Source organism: Pholcus phalangioides, unplaced genomic scaffold (genome assembly GCF_987345545.1).
Source record: "Pholcus phalangioides strain wild (caught in Gottingen) unplaced genomic scaffold, Ppha-v1.0 ptg000021l_1, whole genome shotgun sequence".
Lineage (NCBI taxonomy): Eukaryota > Metazoa > Arthropoda > Arachnida > Araneae > Pholcidae > Pholcus > Pholcus phalangioides.
In genome coordinates this window covers 11,015,205-11,031,002 of record NW_028301614.1, presented here as the reverse complement: position 1 = coordinate 11,031,002, position 15,798 = coordinate 11,015,205, and positions in this window count along the sequence as shown.

The window sequence follows — 15,798 nt, the reverse complement described above, 5'->3', positions numbered from 1 at the left end:
GGGGATTTTTATTCCAAAATAAAAACTTCCAAATAAGAAATTTATTTTTATTTAAAAATATGTCCAAACTAAAGAATGTCTTTATTCAGCTGAGTTAATTACCATGTGTCATACAATGAAATTTTATCAAATTCTACTTGTACAATAATCAATATGTCGACTTCGTCATGCTAGAATCACGAATGAATGCGCAGTGTCCTCGCAAAAAAAAAAAAAAAACATGGGAAATGGCATTTGAATGTTTACTCTGTGGAAGTTATTTTCCTAAAATGTTGTCTAACGTGTGTTTCGATAGGGATACTCATTCACGTTTCAGGCACAACTTAGATACCCAAACAGCTGATAAAAAAAAAAGACTTGTACATTCGTGCTTTTAGCATGCAGTGGACGATATCAAGTTGGTACTTTTACAGGGTGACTTTATGAGAATTATCCGATTTCAATATTGTATACCTCGTATTTCTCAAAAATTAAAAACGCAGAGTAGAATGATAAGTAATATGTGAATATACGGGGAAAATGTTTCTACGTTTTATGAAAATGTTTTGTTAATGGTCAATTTCAAGTGAAGAATCATTTTCAAATCGGTTGATTTTTTTAATCACCCTGTATACGAAAATCAAGGACCATACACTTCTTCCATAAGGGACACTAAGTACATCAAAAATCAAAGTAAATACTTATATGATATTAGAAACAAAAAAATTGAATATCTTTGGGAGACAATATCACCTAATTAACCCATTAAAGCCGGTTGGTAAGAAAATTTGTCATTCTAAATTTTGTTTTTTCTTTGCCACTAAATGGTGGAAGTGGTTCCACTCATTATTTTTTGTTTTTAAAAAAACCAAAATCATCGTTAAAATGGGTTAAAATCGAAACAAGTGTTCCGAAAATGTCTGCACGTTTACTGGCAAAAAAATCAGAATGTCCCGCTTTTCCGGGACATATGTTCAGCTTATGTAGGGATCGCCAATAAATTTTTTTACCGATTCGTTAGAAATTCTGCAGATGAATATATCTAGTGTACATAATGTGCATGAGCTGCATATACGGTTAAATAATAGTAATAACTTATTTGTTAGTTTTTTTTTAATAACAATACTTTGAAAAACTGAGATTCTTTCTTTGGAAGATGACTATCTGCATATTATCACTTACATTCAAGTGATTTCTGGTTTTCATCAGCAAAAGTGATGCTAATTTTGCAAAGGAACAGTTGTATTGGTTTGTATGGAACAGTAGAAGTGTTTGCGAAGCTGTCTTCCTCTAGTTTTGAAAATGGTTCCAACTGAGCTCACAAAAGTTTTTCTAAATCAGAATTTTGAGTTCCCGTTTGGAATGCATTTCAATGAAATCATCTTTCATTGAATTAGCATAATTCATTGAATAAAGATAGAAAAGTCACTGATCTACTACCTCCAAAGCTCCAAACAGAAAAAAAAAACTTTACAAAAACACCTGAAAATTCCATATACGAGTGTGTCTTGTAGATTCTTTCACGCTGAAAGGATTTAATTTTCTCACAACTCATTTCAGCGGGCCTAAACTTGAAAAATTAGGAGTCAAAATGTCGGTATGACTCATACTCTTCAAAGAATCAAAAAATTATATTTTTCCCCATTTATGAATGCTTACTTCCTATCCCCATCATCAAAAACCACCCCTTCTATACCAAACCACGCTCTTATTCATATTTTCCGACCTAAGTCGAATGCTTAACAAATGCTTCTTACGTACTGAACTATACGTTTTGAAAATGTTGCCGCCGTTCACTGCATGGTGCCATTCAGCATATACAACCCTCCGGGGGAGGGGATTCTACCTGTCTTCATAGCTTAGTTCTTAAAAAACAGAAAAGTAAGCTTAGTTGATAGAGCACTCTTCCGGGAGACTGGGGTTCTAGTCCTCGTGAGGGTAGCGAAGAGTTTTCCTTCCCTGAAACATCGATATCTCTTCAATGAGCCAGTTTTCCGTATATGTTGTATTAACAGGGAGAGAGAGAGAAAAGTGACGTTTTTCTGCATATATTCTTAACTTTTAGACTTCGCGATGCAATGTCCCTCCCTTTACGCTCTAACCTGCGCAAAAACCGGTTTTGAGGTGTGACTAGCACAGCGAGGGGGATTTTAATGGTTGATTTCGCATAGCCACACCCCAAGACCAGTTTATGTGCAGCTGTGGAACCACGGAGAGTTATTATGCATGAATTTTTAACTAGACCGGATAGCCGAAAGACTATACAGGGTGATTATAATTAAAGTTCCTATACTTGGAGTAGTTTTTTGCAAAAACTGCTTATCCGAATGCGGCCAAATTTTCAGGATATCTTAATGAGACCATGGGAGAGAGACATGAAATAAAATAAAAAGTTCAATTTTAGACCACCAGGTAAAAAAGTGGCGCTTTTTTATTTCATTTTACATTTTCCTATGCTCCATATAGCGTATATACCAAGTTTCAATGGAATACGTTCTCCAGAACGGGTGCTACACAGGTCGGAGTAGTGTCAGTATACTGACGGATGCTACAATGGCCTGAGAAGTGTCAGTAGTATACTGAAACCACTAAGACCTATGTATCGCCCGTTATGGACCCGTTCCCGGCACACGGGAAAATATTAAATGCAATAAAAAGGTGCCACTTTTTCACCTGGTGGCTGAAAATTGAACTTTTTTCCATAAATCTGTCTCCCATTCTCCGATGGTCTCTCACTAAGATATCGTAAAATAAATTCTGTATTCTGATAAACAAATTTTTTGAGAACAAACTACTCGAAGTACACGGAAGCTTTAATTATAATCACTAGAGCCCGCATTATATGCACTGAAAAAGTGGCGAAATATTTCATAAAAGTATGCAAATATGCACTTACAAATGCTAAAATATGCGTTAAAAAATCAAATGCAAAGAAAAAGCAGATATATATTTTTTTAAAAAAACCATATTTTCTTTTACTTATATATATATATATTTATTTATTTATTTATATATAGTGAGTATTCATTTAGAAAAAATTATCCCCACATATGCGTATACTGCATATGTATATACAAATACAAATACAAATACAACGCCACAACAGGCAAAATGCCCAACGAGGTGGCTGATAAAAAGATGCCCATAAAAATATGGATGTCATATGTTTCAAAAATACAGCAACCCAATTAAAAACGCAATTAACACAAATTATAAACAATATATACACATGATAAAATATTATACAATGCCCATAAAGAATACTTATGGTTGTCTTATTCTAAGAATGGATAGCTTCTCGATTTACCCCAACATGTTTATCGTATTTCTTTTTAAACGTGTCAAGTGTGTTACAATTTACTACCTCCGGGGGTAAGCTATTCCATTTATTAACAACCCTATTGGAGAAAAATTCCCTGCGACACCATAACCTTGCATTGTCCCTCACCAATCGATACTGGTGTCCCCTTGTAAAAGCAGTTGATTGGCGGTGTACTAAAAGTTCATGGTCCATCCTATCCATCCCATTGAAAATTTTGAACACTTCGATCATATCTCCTCGACTCCTGCGTTCATCCAATGTAAACATATTCAAAAAATGAAGTCTCTCTTCATAACTCAAGCCCCGTGTGCCAATAAGGACACGCGTAGCACTTCTCTGCACGCCTTCAACCAAGTCTATGTCTCTCTGTAGGTATGGTCTCCAAAACCTTACTGCATACTCCAGTCCAGGACGAACTAAGCCGCGAAAAAGCGGAAGAATGACTTTAGGAGAACGCGAAGAGACCTTTTTGAAAATAAGACCAAGCATTCTATTCGCTTTTTTGACAACCGCTGAACAATGTTCAGAAAACTTAAGTCGCTCGTCAATGAGAATTCCCAAATCGGTGACTCTTGTTGCATCCGGGATAGTGACACCATTCAACTCGTAAGATAACCATGGGTTGTTCGAACCAAAATGAGCGACCATGCACTTATCTACGCTAAACGTCATGCCCCATTCATTTGCCCATGCTGCAATCTTGTTTAAGTTGGTCTGGAGCAACTCCCTATCGCTTTCATTACCGATTACCCCCATTAGCTTCACATCATCTGCGAATTTGCTAGTAATTCCATCGATACCCTGATCGAGTTTGTCGATAAAAAGTGAAAAAAGTATGGGGCCAAGGACACTTCTCTGAGGAACTCCACTTGTGACGTCTGTCCAACCAGAGAATTCCCCGTTCACCATAACTCGTTGCGACCTATCTCTTAACCACGATTCTATCCAATTCAGCAAGTTGCCCCCTATTCCAATCTCGTGTAAACGCTTCCGTATATATGCATAATATATACGTATATATACATAAATAACTTAAACATATTTTTTATTTAGGCATTTTTTTATTTCTAGTTACTTGTGGATGCTCGGTAACGAAATACCAGTGATAAAAAAATGTCGACGCTATTTCTAAAAACCATTGAGCTCTTTTGACGCTATCCCTAGAAATAACATTATGATAAAACGATTAACATTTGAAAAATACAGTATTACTAGCATCTCTAAAATCCCACCTGCGGGAAAAAAACCCGATGTTTTAAAAGTATTATGAACAATATTTATTAGAAAAATTATTTTAAAAAAAGTGAGATTGAGCTTTAATAAACCTTCAAAAATTCTGAAAATTCTTTGATTTCCTGCATTTATATGCTTTAATGCTAAAAGGGGCCAAAATATGCAAATGCATTTGCATGTATTCCGGGCTCTTATAACCATCCTGTATATCAACTGGTCAAATATCCTGTAATATTCCTCCTTCTTTTCATAAGAATAAAAAGTTTTCTTAAATTTCTTTTCTGTACCAAAGCAGTGCACCTCAATAAAGCATACATAAAACTAATTAGCTGCAACTAATGAAGAATTTGGATAAGCAAATGTTCGCAATCTTCTCTGCTAACAATGAAATGAGAGATTGAGAAATAAATTTGTCGGTAAAGTATTTATTGTTGTAATTTTTTCTTGAGCTCAACACCTAAATTTTTTCCCATCAAAAACTTCTCCATTACAGGCCTATGTTATCTTTATTATCAGAATTTTCAAAATTGATCAGAACTATATTATATTTCAAATATCGGCACAAGTATTTTAAAATACGTATTTATATTGCGTTTATTTTGTATAAATATCTGGTGAATTCAGAAGCTAAAAATGCACTGAAACGATTGGAATTTTTGCAATTTTACTACTTCGTTTTGTCTGTGTTTTGAAGCTGATTTTTTATTCCCGAAGTAAATTTTTAAATTAATGCGTCTTGTTTCATAACACTCTTTAGCTGAATATTATAAAAAATATTAATGTTAAAAGTGAAATTAGCTGATATGTTTTCAACTTCCCCATCTGACATAAACATTTTTCAATATATTTTCGTCTCATGCGGACAAACCCGAATATTAAATTATATAAAAATATATACAATATTGTAATTATAGTATATATAATTTTGTGGAATTGCATATTATATATTTAATTATATTCTACGCCCTACGTGATACAATGAGTGAAGCCAATTTTTCAGATTTTTGCATTACATTTTTTTCCCAGGGTGATTAACTCTTACAGCGACATGAGACGAGATATCTCGCCTTTCTAACACCCTCCCATTTCAGAAATGACGAGCCAACACAGCTTTGTGAATATCTCTCCTCCATAAGACATGTTTTCCTTTCCCTCTCGGAACCTGTCAGATCAGTTTCCAGTGGGTGGAGTCAGATTTTGCTCAAAGTTTGATGACAGGACGAAAGAAATTATGTTTTTCTTTCCCTTCGAGTAGGAACATGCGTACAGTATTTCTTTTCCTTTTTTTATGGTTTTCGGAGTAAGGAGGAAACCGCTATAATCTGTATAAAATCAGGAAAAAAAATATTCTAAAAAAAAAAGGCATTTTACAGAGGGTTTAGTGATTTCCACGATAACAGTTATTATGCAGATCAGTGAAATTTCAAAAACCGCTTAAAGGGTTAAATCTGCACTCTTTGAATCACACAATTCTCGAATCCTTTCACATTCTATTATCTTTTAAGCTCATGGAAAATATGATTCAGTAAATATTCTTAATTCAACCCTTTACATCCGGCAACACCAACACATCAAGAAACATCGCCAATGTAAATATGTGCTTTACTCAAGAGAGTTTGTGACCAAGAAAATTAATCGGCAGTCATTATCCTCAGAGCACCTAGTCAGTTAAATGGTTATGAGACTTTCGTGAGAGAATTGTATCTCCTTTCAAGACAACTGTCATGTTTGATGTAAAGACATTGAACTCGCAGAACTTTTCCAGGGAACGAAAATATAATAATAACGGGAAGGACACACAAACAACAACCGGGGACTAAATTAACCTTGGATAATCTTCTCTGGCTTCGTCCTCGGTTTTCAGACTGATTAATTGCATCTATTCTGCTTTTTAAGACGTCACCATATTCCAAACATGAAAAGCAAATTTCAAAGAGACATACATATATATATCGTAGATATTTGTCTTTGCAGGCAGAGAGGGGAGAGACTTTACGAGAGATGTTTGTGTAGGAGTCAACACACACACACACAGACAAGGATATGCCTGAGATTATTAAGGTGACGGCTATATTTAACTCGTTGAGCGTGTATTTCTGTCTTTCACAAAAAATTGTGCTTCTTCTTCTTGCCTGGCCATCAAAAGCAATGGCTGTTCCTTTCCCTTGAACAGCCATTTTATCTGCGGCAATCTTCTCGACTGGAGGTTTATTGATAACCGATTTCTACGTATCATGCGCAGCCTTATTAAGGTTCCTTTTTTTATTTTTCTAGATGGCTGTTCTTTTCCCAGGTTGAAGATCAACCCGGAGGAATGGAGAGAATTTCTTGTGCTTCTAGATCTTCCTAGGAAAAAAAATTGGTTAAAAAATTAATAAATAAAAATAAATCTTATATGTGCAGGAGTATGAAAAGGATTAAGTATAACTATTAATCGGAAGTATTGACTTAATTCTGTAACGCAAAGCTTCCTAATTCGGGGTGCCTGGAACCCAGGGGTTCACGGTGTTTTTATTGTGGGGGGGGGGGGGTTCGGTGGCTCAATCTCAGCATAGAGGATAGTCAGAAGCAAACAGCTGCAGGTGAAAAAAATTGAGTTAATTGCTTAAAGAGGTTCCTTTACCCAACTTCTGTCTTCTGGCAGACGGACAAACCCATTCCATCTATGTACTAAGGCTGCTTTTTATCGACCACTGGTTTGACCTTGGTCAGATGGGAAAGAAGCTGAGATACACTCTAAAAAATATTAAAAAATATTTTTTTCACTTAAAAACGGTGAATAATCGTCTTTTTTCTGACGAATGGTAGGAGAAAAAATATTTTTTGCATAATCTCTTTCAGTCCAAGATTCTCGGACCCACTTATGAAACTTTTACCAAAACAGTCTTCAATCTTTAAATTCTTCCCGCCATTTCATGACCAAGCGGTCATGATATAGCGGCATTTCAAGATATAGCGGTTTTTCGATTGTCAACGTTTTTTCCAGCTCTCTATCTATCTGCAATGAGCTTACATCGCGTAAGCGACATACCCTGGTCGTGCTTAGTCCGTTTTTTTCGGCATCTATAAGGTCTCTGGAATCTACAGGTCGAAAGAGAGTTTCCAAAATGTAAACTTGGCAATCTGCAAAAGAGTTTGTGAGAGATTCTTCGACGTATCAATCGACAAATAAATGGAGGGGGGGGGGTGTTACTGGAAAAACAAGTGAGCAATGTCGCAAAATTTTTCGAACTGATCAACAAATGGACAATTCCTGAAAATTATTTCTGATGGATGCAGTTCATATCATAGTCGAAATGCGCGATTTGGTCATTATTAGGGCTGGTCCGATTGATCGGATCAATTTTAAATCGCTGTTAAAAATTTTAAAATCCATGTTCTATGCAGAACATTTCCAATAAGTGGTCATACTTATAAAAATTTGATTCAACGAAAACTGATTATTTTAGTTTAAAATAGAGTTTGTTGAAAGTTTTAGAAGACGAGATCAAAATTTATTGTCTCCACTATTGAATAGTAGTTTTTCGCATTCTCGGAAGCATCCGCTCATCTCTACAAGTACCATTCAAGAGGAGTTTGTAGGGAAACAAGTATTAATATACAACCTCTGACAATAAAGTTCGGTGTATAGTCCTGTAACATTAACGTAGATGAAATGTTAACGAAAGTTACCTTACTGTCCTTCGAAATAGTCACCTTCCATTACTATGCACCGCTGAGATCTCCTATACATGTCCTGGAAACTTTGCAAGAAGTCTTCTTTTGGGATGGAGTTCAAAAGCCTCGTCACGTTTCGTTGGATGTCAGGAATATCGTCAAATCTCTTTCCTTTCAAAGCGAGTTTGAGTCGTGGGAATAGGAAGAAGTCTGGAGGATTGAGATCTGGCGAGTATGGTGGATGTTCAATTTGCACCACCCCCTTTTTTGCCAGGAACTGTTTGACGATATTGGCTGTGTGAGGGCGAGCATTGTCGTGAACAAAAAACCATGAACCTTGTTGTGCGTACTGAGGTCGTACCCTGCGTAGGCGTTTCATGAAACGGGTCAAAATTTCAATGTACCTTGCAGCCTTCATCGTCGTTCCCTCAGGTAGAAATCCCTTGTGGATAATGCTTTGACTATCAAAAAAGGTGATTAGCATCGTTTTGATGCGTGATTTTTCTGCTCTGACCTTTTTCCGACGAGGTGATGCAGGAGAACGCTATTCCATGAGTAAACTTTCCCCGAATTCTTATCGGTCGTAGGTTCTCGGCTGTACCTCCACTACGATTCCAGGACGAAATGACTGGATTCTAGACCCTCAAAAGAAGAAAACAACACTTTATTTAATTTATTATCCAACACTTTATTTAATTTATTATCCAACACTTCTAACGGAACCGTCCTGTCTCTTCGGCACAAACTTTCACACTCCTCCCTCTTTTCGAATGTCTCAAATCGTTCCCGTTTTTCTCTCCCGCGACTCCTGTTTCTCCTCGGCCTTTTTCCAACCTCTTTTCTCCTGAACCTTACACCATGCTTTGCCGTTTCGTTTCAGGGTCGTACCTGAGACACCAGGACTAATCCTCGGTGATCTTTTGTTCGTTCATTTTCCTGTTCTCAGTTAAGAACGAACGCACTAAACAAGCACTTTGTAAAACAAGTCTTTCACGGAACACAAACGATGCTCAACTGAACAACGGTGGCGGCAGATGGTCAACACCCGCCGCTACGCATGTGCAGCGTTTTGCTTCGCCAGTGTTGCCAGATCGGCCATTCTGACTACATTCACCGAACTTTATTGTCAGAGGTTGTATAATTGAAACTATTTTCGAAATCAGTGAATAATAACCAAAAATAAAACCGATTTTTCTTTAAAAACGACAAGATCTCTCCAAGTGAAGAAATTACAGGTTGTGGCTATTATGTTCAGCATGTTAAATTGCTTGAGGCTGGCACAGCCTTAATTTCTTAACCTATTCCCGTATTCGTTTGCATCTACCGAATAGGTGAGTGAAATGAATAAATAATATTTTTATAGCAATTATCAATATTATATGGTCACACAAAATATTCGATTATAATTCCCAGCCCTAATCATTATGTTTCGAGTTAAAGAGGTTTCTCTCCATCGAATTCAATATTGTGCCAACCATGGGAATAATAGACGCCGAGTTATCGAGCTTCCACTGTATCATGACTCAAATTACTCCATAGAGAATTTAATCTAAATATTTATGTGGATTTTTTTGGTAAAGGAAATTAAATCTTTGAGTATGTTCATACTAATGTACGGTATACAATATATATATATATATACACGACATTCTCCAACCGATATTATTACACAAAAAACAACCCCCAAAAATTTCATTATTTCGTTGCGGTCTCGAGTGAAATCCGACACGTCACGAGGAATCTTTGGACGTGATGGTTTATTGAGTGATGTAATAGGATCTAAAGAAACTAATAACAATCCTTTATTTTCAATCTGTACCGGGTTTTCCTTTTATTTTATTTCTTGCCATAGCCATTACATGTGGTAAATCGATTCTTTCAAATCCAATTTAAAAGGAATTCCGAACAATTTTTGATTTTTTTTTCCAATTCTTTGACGATTTATTTTTGTCTTCTTTTTTTCTTCTGTTATCACAAAAATTTCAAATTCAAATATTTCCCGTCAAAAAACAGGTAAGGAATTCTTTGGATACTGGAAACTCACAGTTCTTCGTGCTGATTGGACATTCTTTTAGTTGCTGAAGAATGTTTAATATTGTTCAAAAATAAATAAATAAATATTGGTCTCTTGTTTCAATGCTTTGTTGATGTTTGATTGCAAATAACTCGTGTATTTTCAGTAATGTTTCTGGAAGCTCCACCAAAAAGTACTCGATTCTTTGAAATCCCATTAAAGAAGAATTACAATTAATATGTTACGGTAAATGCGATAAATGTGATTATTATACATAATAACCACATTATGCACGCTTACCAAGCATTTTGGTAAGTTTAATAAATTTCCCTCAATTTATCACATTTACCGGCAATTACGCATAATACCCAAGCGTTGGTAAACATGATAAATCGTACCATATGATAAGCTATACATGATAATTCCTACATGTATTTCATCATTATGTCGGGGTACGATCGCAAAATTTGTCAACATTATATCGGGGTCTGACTATATTAATCACACATACTAGACCTATTTAAATTTTTTTTCATATTTACCAAATTCACCTATTACACTAGGGTGTTATGCATAATCATAGGTAAAGGCGATAAATTTCAGTATATTTATCAAATATACTGACACCATTTGGTTCTTATGCATAATCGCCGGTAAAAGTGGCAATATTTTCAGTATGCGTCAAATTTATCAACGACGCATGGGTGTTATGCATAACCACCGATAATAGTGATAATTGTTTTCGAACGTAACAAGACGATTGGTAAGTATAATAACCGATTCATCAAATTTAATATCCCATCATTTCAGTAATCCCATCGATACCCTTTTATCGATAAACTCGATCAGGGTATCGATGGGATTACTAGCAAATTCGCAGATGATGTGAAACTAATAGGGGTAATCGGGAATCAAAACGATAGGGAGTTGCTCCAGACCAACTTAAACAGGATTTCAGCGTGGGCAAATGAATGGAGCATGACGTTTAGCGTTGCTAAGTGCATAGTCGCTCATTTTGGTTCGAACAACCCTCGGTTCTCTTACGAGTTGAATGGTGTCACTATCCCGGATGCAACTAGGGTCATCGATTTGGGAATTCTCATTGACGAGCGGCTTAGGTTTTCTGAACATTGTTCAGCGGTGGTCAAAAAAGCGAATAGAATGCTCGGTCTCATTTTCAAAAAGGTCTCTTCGCGTTCTTCTAACGTCATTCTTCCGCTTTTTCGCGGCTTAGTTCGTCCTGGACTGGAGTATGCAGTAAGGTTTTGGAGACCATACCTACAGAGAGACATAGACTTGGTTGAAGGCGTGCAGAGAAGTGCTACGCGTGTCCTTATTGGCACACGGGGCTTGAGTTATGAAGAGAGACTTCATTTTTTGAATATGTTTACATTGGATGAACGCAGGTGTCGAGGAGATATGATCGAAGTGTTCAAAATTTTCAATGGGATGGATAGGATGGACCATGAACTTTTAGTACACCGCCAATCGACTGCTTTTACAAGGGGACACCAGTTTCGATTGGTGAGGAACAATGCAAGGTTATGGGGTTGCAGGGAATTTTTCTCCAATAGGATTGTTAAAAAATGGAACAGCTTACCCCCGGAGGTAGTAAATTGTAACACAATTGACACGTTTAAAAAGAAGTACGATAAACATGTTGGGATAAATCGAGAAGCTATCCATTCTTAGAATAAGCCAACCATAAGTATTCTTTATGGGCATTGTATAATATTTTATCATGTGTATATATTGCTTATAATTTTTATGAATTGCATTTTTAATTGGGTTGCTGTACTTTTTAAATATATGACATCCATATATTTATGGGAATCTTTTTCTCAGCCACCTCGTTGGGCGTTTTGCCTGTTGTGTCGTTGTATTTGTATTTGTATTTACCATCACATATACAGTGAATTCACTTATAACTTTTTTCAAAAAACCGTCATGTTACCAACGCTCAAATTTACCAACTACACGTGGATATTATGCATATTCGCAATTTATCAAACTTACCAAGAAGATTGTTAAGTATGCATAATGATCGGTTATTATGTACAACAACCGATTTATCACATTTACGGTAACAATTATAATCAAAGAATTTATAGAAAAAGTTATGTTCTCACCCTTATAAGAATACAATTAAAACTTCAACCTTCCAGACATGGAGACTAGAAATTTATTTTCATGAAGCACGAGGTCCGACGAGTTATTAATGCGGTATCTAGATTCACACTGTGCGTCTTAACGGGTAGGGCGCAATGGAGCCCAGGGAGCCGAGACAAATAGGGGAAAAAACACACCGCTGGGAAAATTCACCACCAAGCAATTACACGACATGACAATTCGCAGCTAAGAAAACTCATTGACAAAGTTACATAGTGAGTGAGTAGGTGAGCAGATGAGTGAGTGAACAGGTGAGTGAGGTGAGTGTGATTGAGCAGGGTTGAGCGAGCGAGTGAATGAGCAGATGAGCAACCGAGAGAGTTATTGAGCAGGTGGGCAAGTGAGTGAGTGAACAGGTGAGGAGTGAGTGAGAATAAGCAGGTGAGCGAATGAGTGAGCAGGTGAGCGGATGAAGGATGAATAAGCAAATGTGTGAGAAGGTAAGTAAATGAAGGAGTTCGTGGACAGGTGAGTAAATGAAAGTCTTAGTGACTGAGCTAGTGAATGGGTAAACAAGCGAGTGAGTGAGCAGGTGAGCAAATAAACGATTAAGTGAGCAGGTGTCACTCTCTCATACGGTTACTTTCTCATCACTAGCTTATTCGCTATCTCATTCATCAACTCATTCGGTCACTCACTCGCTCAATAACTCGGTCATTCTCTCACTGGTGACGAACAGTTCTCGGTGAATTTGCCTATCGGCTGGATTGCGTAGCGATGAATTATTCCAAAATCGGTGCTTGACATTTTTCGAGATTACATTTCATAAATAAAAATACTTCTTCAGGCATAAACATGTTGAAAGCGTCAGGAATCATAATCGATTCACGATCGCTACAGGCTCCACGAGACATAATATAGACATAGATCGATTGACTGTATTGATTGCATATCGACTCTTTGGATATTTCCTTGTTAACATTGACATGTATACAGGGTGTCCCATAAATTCGTGAATAGTTTAAAAATTCATAAAAATTAAAGGAATCGGTATATTTGAATGCAGTTTGTGAAAAACGTTATTCTCACGAAAGGGATTTTATTTTATTTATTTATTTTTTATTCAATTTTTTTTTACACAAAAACATTTTCGTCGATAGAGGCGCTGAACAGAATGCAAATCACTGGAAATATGCAAATCAGAGTCCTGTAGAATGCGGGGTACATGATTAACAACTCATTTCTGCATTTCTGAATTTTTCTGTTACTGGCACTTATCTAAGGTTTTCAGTGTGATATTTATATTGTTGGATAAAGAAAGCATTATCATTAAAGTTGTTTTACCCGAGCAACTAATCACCAGCTGGAGCTTTGCAAATGTTTTAAAAACGGAATACATTGAAAAAAGGTTCAGGTCTAATCACTCCTTCCGGAATGGTATCCTTGACCCTCTGTCGATAAAAATTTGAACTAAATTTCTTTCTGTACCAAAAAAAGCCCTCTTTGTGAGAATAACTTTTGCGCTAAACGCATTCACATACAGGGCCATATAATAAGAGATACTAACCCCCGGCCTGGCAAACATAGTTCGCCCTGCGGGGTTCTCCGAAGGAGCATTTATTTTCTCCACAAAAAAAAAAAAATCAACTTTACATCTTACCCAAGGGAGCAACCATTAAAATTCGCGAGCAGCAATTTAGTGCCCCTGGGGTTTATAATGATTATTTCCCTTAAGTATTACATTGTAATTATCACACTGTAGATATATATTCGCATATCACCATATGAGTCCGACAATCATTCGATCTTTCAACAAAAAACCCTGTAAATATCGGGTCAGCCGAAATATACCAAAGCAAATGAGTCCGTCAATCACCCAACATTCCACGAGATCGAAGAAAACTATGATTCAAATTATATTTGAGTCAATTTATGCATTATAACTTACAGTATTAGATATTAACATATATTTTATATGCACTGCAATACACATGTTATCATGATCTAGAAGATTACATATTTTAGTAAAAAATCAGTATATGACATAAGTTTAAAAAAAATAGTAGTACATATTATTAAAATTCACAGTATATAACTCAGCAATACAAAAGATTCAAGTGAGAACTTTACATTCAAAAAATGGTATATGCTAATCCAGTCTGAATCAGCAAATCCTTTTCGTATTCATCGAATGCACTTATATTAACACCTCACAATTATTCAAATAACTTTTCAATAATATCTATATATTTAAACAAATATATCATAATATGTATTCATTTCAACTAGCAAATTCGCAGATGATGTGAAGCTAATGGGGGTAATCGGGAATCAAAGTGATAGGGATTTGCTCCAGACCAACTTAAACAGGATTGCGGCATGGGCAAATGAATGGAGCATGACGTTTAACGTTGATAAGTGCATGCTCGCACTTATCAATCTTATAATAGGGCATTAATGTCGATGTATATAATATTCCACGCTTTTTTGCATGATTGGATTTTAAGAAATTAGCTATTTTCTTATTTTTCAATAATGTTGAGATTTTTATGTTGTGATCGCTAAAATTGTATTCTTTTCTGTCTTCGTCCCATGCTTCATCTATATACTATATGTTGAGCCTCGCTAGCCTCCTTCTTGCAGAAGATACATAATGAGTCTCGTCTGTGTGGAATCTAGCCGGATAGACTCCCAGCGCCCCATGTTGAGTTAACAATTGGTTGATGTCGAAGTCTCCATAGATGTTGGTTGTTTTTACTTTCGGCATTATTGAGTGTGTAAATTTACTTTTGTAGTTGAGTTTCACAGCCTCTGCGATTCATCCTGTATATTTTTTTATGGCATTTTTAAGTTGTATTTAGTGATTTTAGTTTTGTCAATTTGTTCCTTTTTTGTTGCCTCTTTAGCTTTATTATCCACATAAGGGCCATATATTAAGGGCAGTCTCATGACGCGTCGGAGTCGGTACCAGCCGACGTCATCGCCCTGAGAGAACCTGTTCATTACCATTGGCTACCTTGGTATTTCAAGGTCGAGTTTTAGTTAAAAAGTATTAGCACAATGACGTCACTCACTGGATCCGACAACACGTCCACTAAGCCAAGGCTGCAAGAGCAACTTCAAAGGAATTATACAGCCCTTATAGCCCTTATATAGCCCTGATTCATACAAATATACCAATTCCTGCTATTTTCATCAAATTTTAAACTATTTACGAATTTATGGGATACCCTATACATGGAGATGTATCTTTAATGATTGTCATTCGTCCATTAATGATGTAGCACATTCAAGACTCCGTACCCATTCACGCCATAGTGGTGTCACTCCCATAATCCTGACGTGCATTTACGAATTGATACTTGAAACTTTTTCGAGATGTAATACATTATAACACTTCTTCAAGCATAAACATGTTGAAGTCGTAAAAAATCATAATCGAGATATGATCGATACAGGTTCCACGAGACACAATAAAGACACA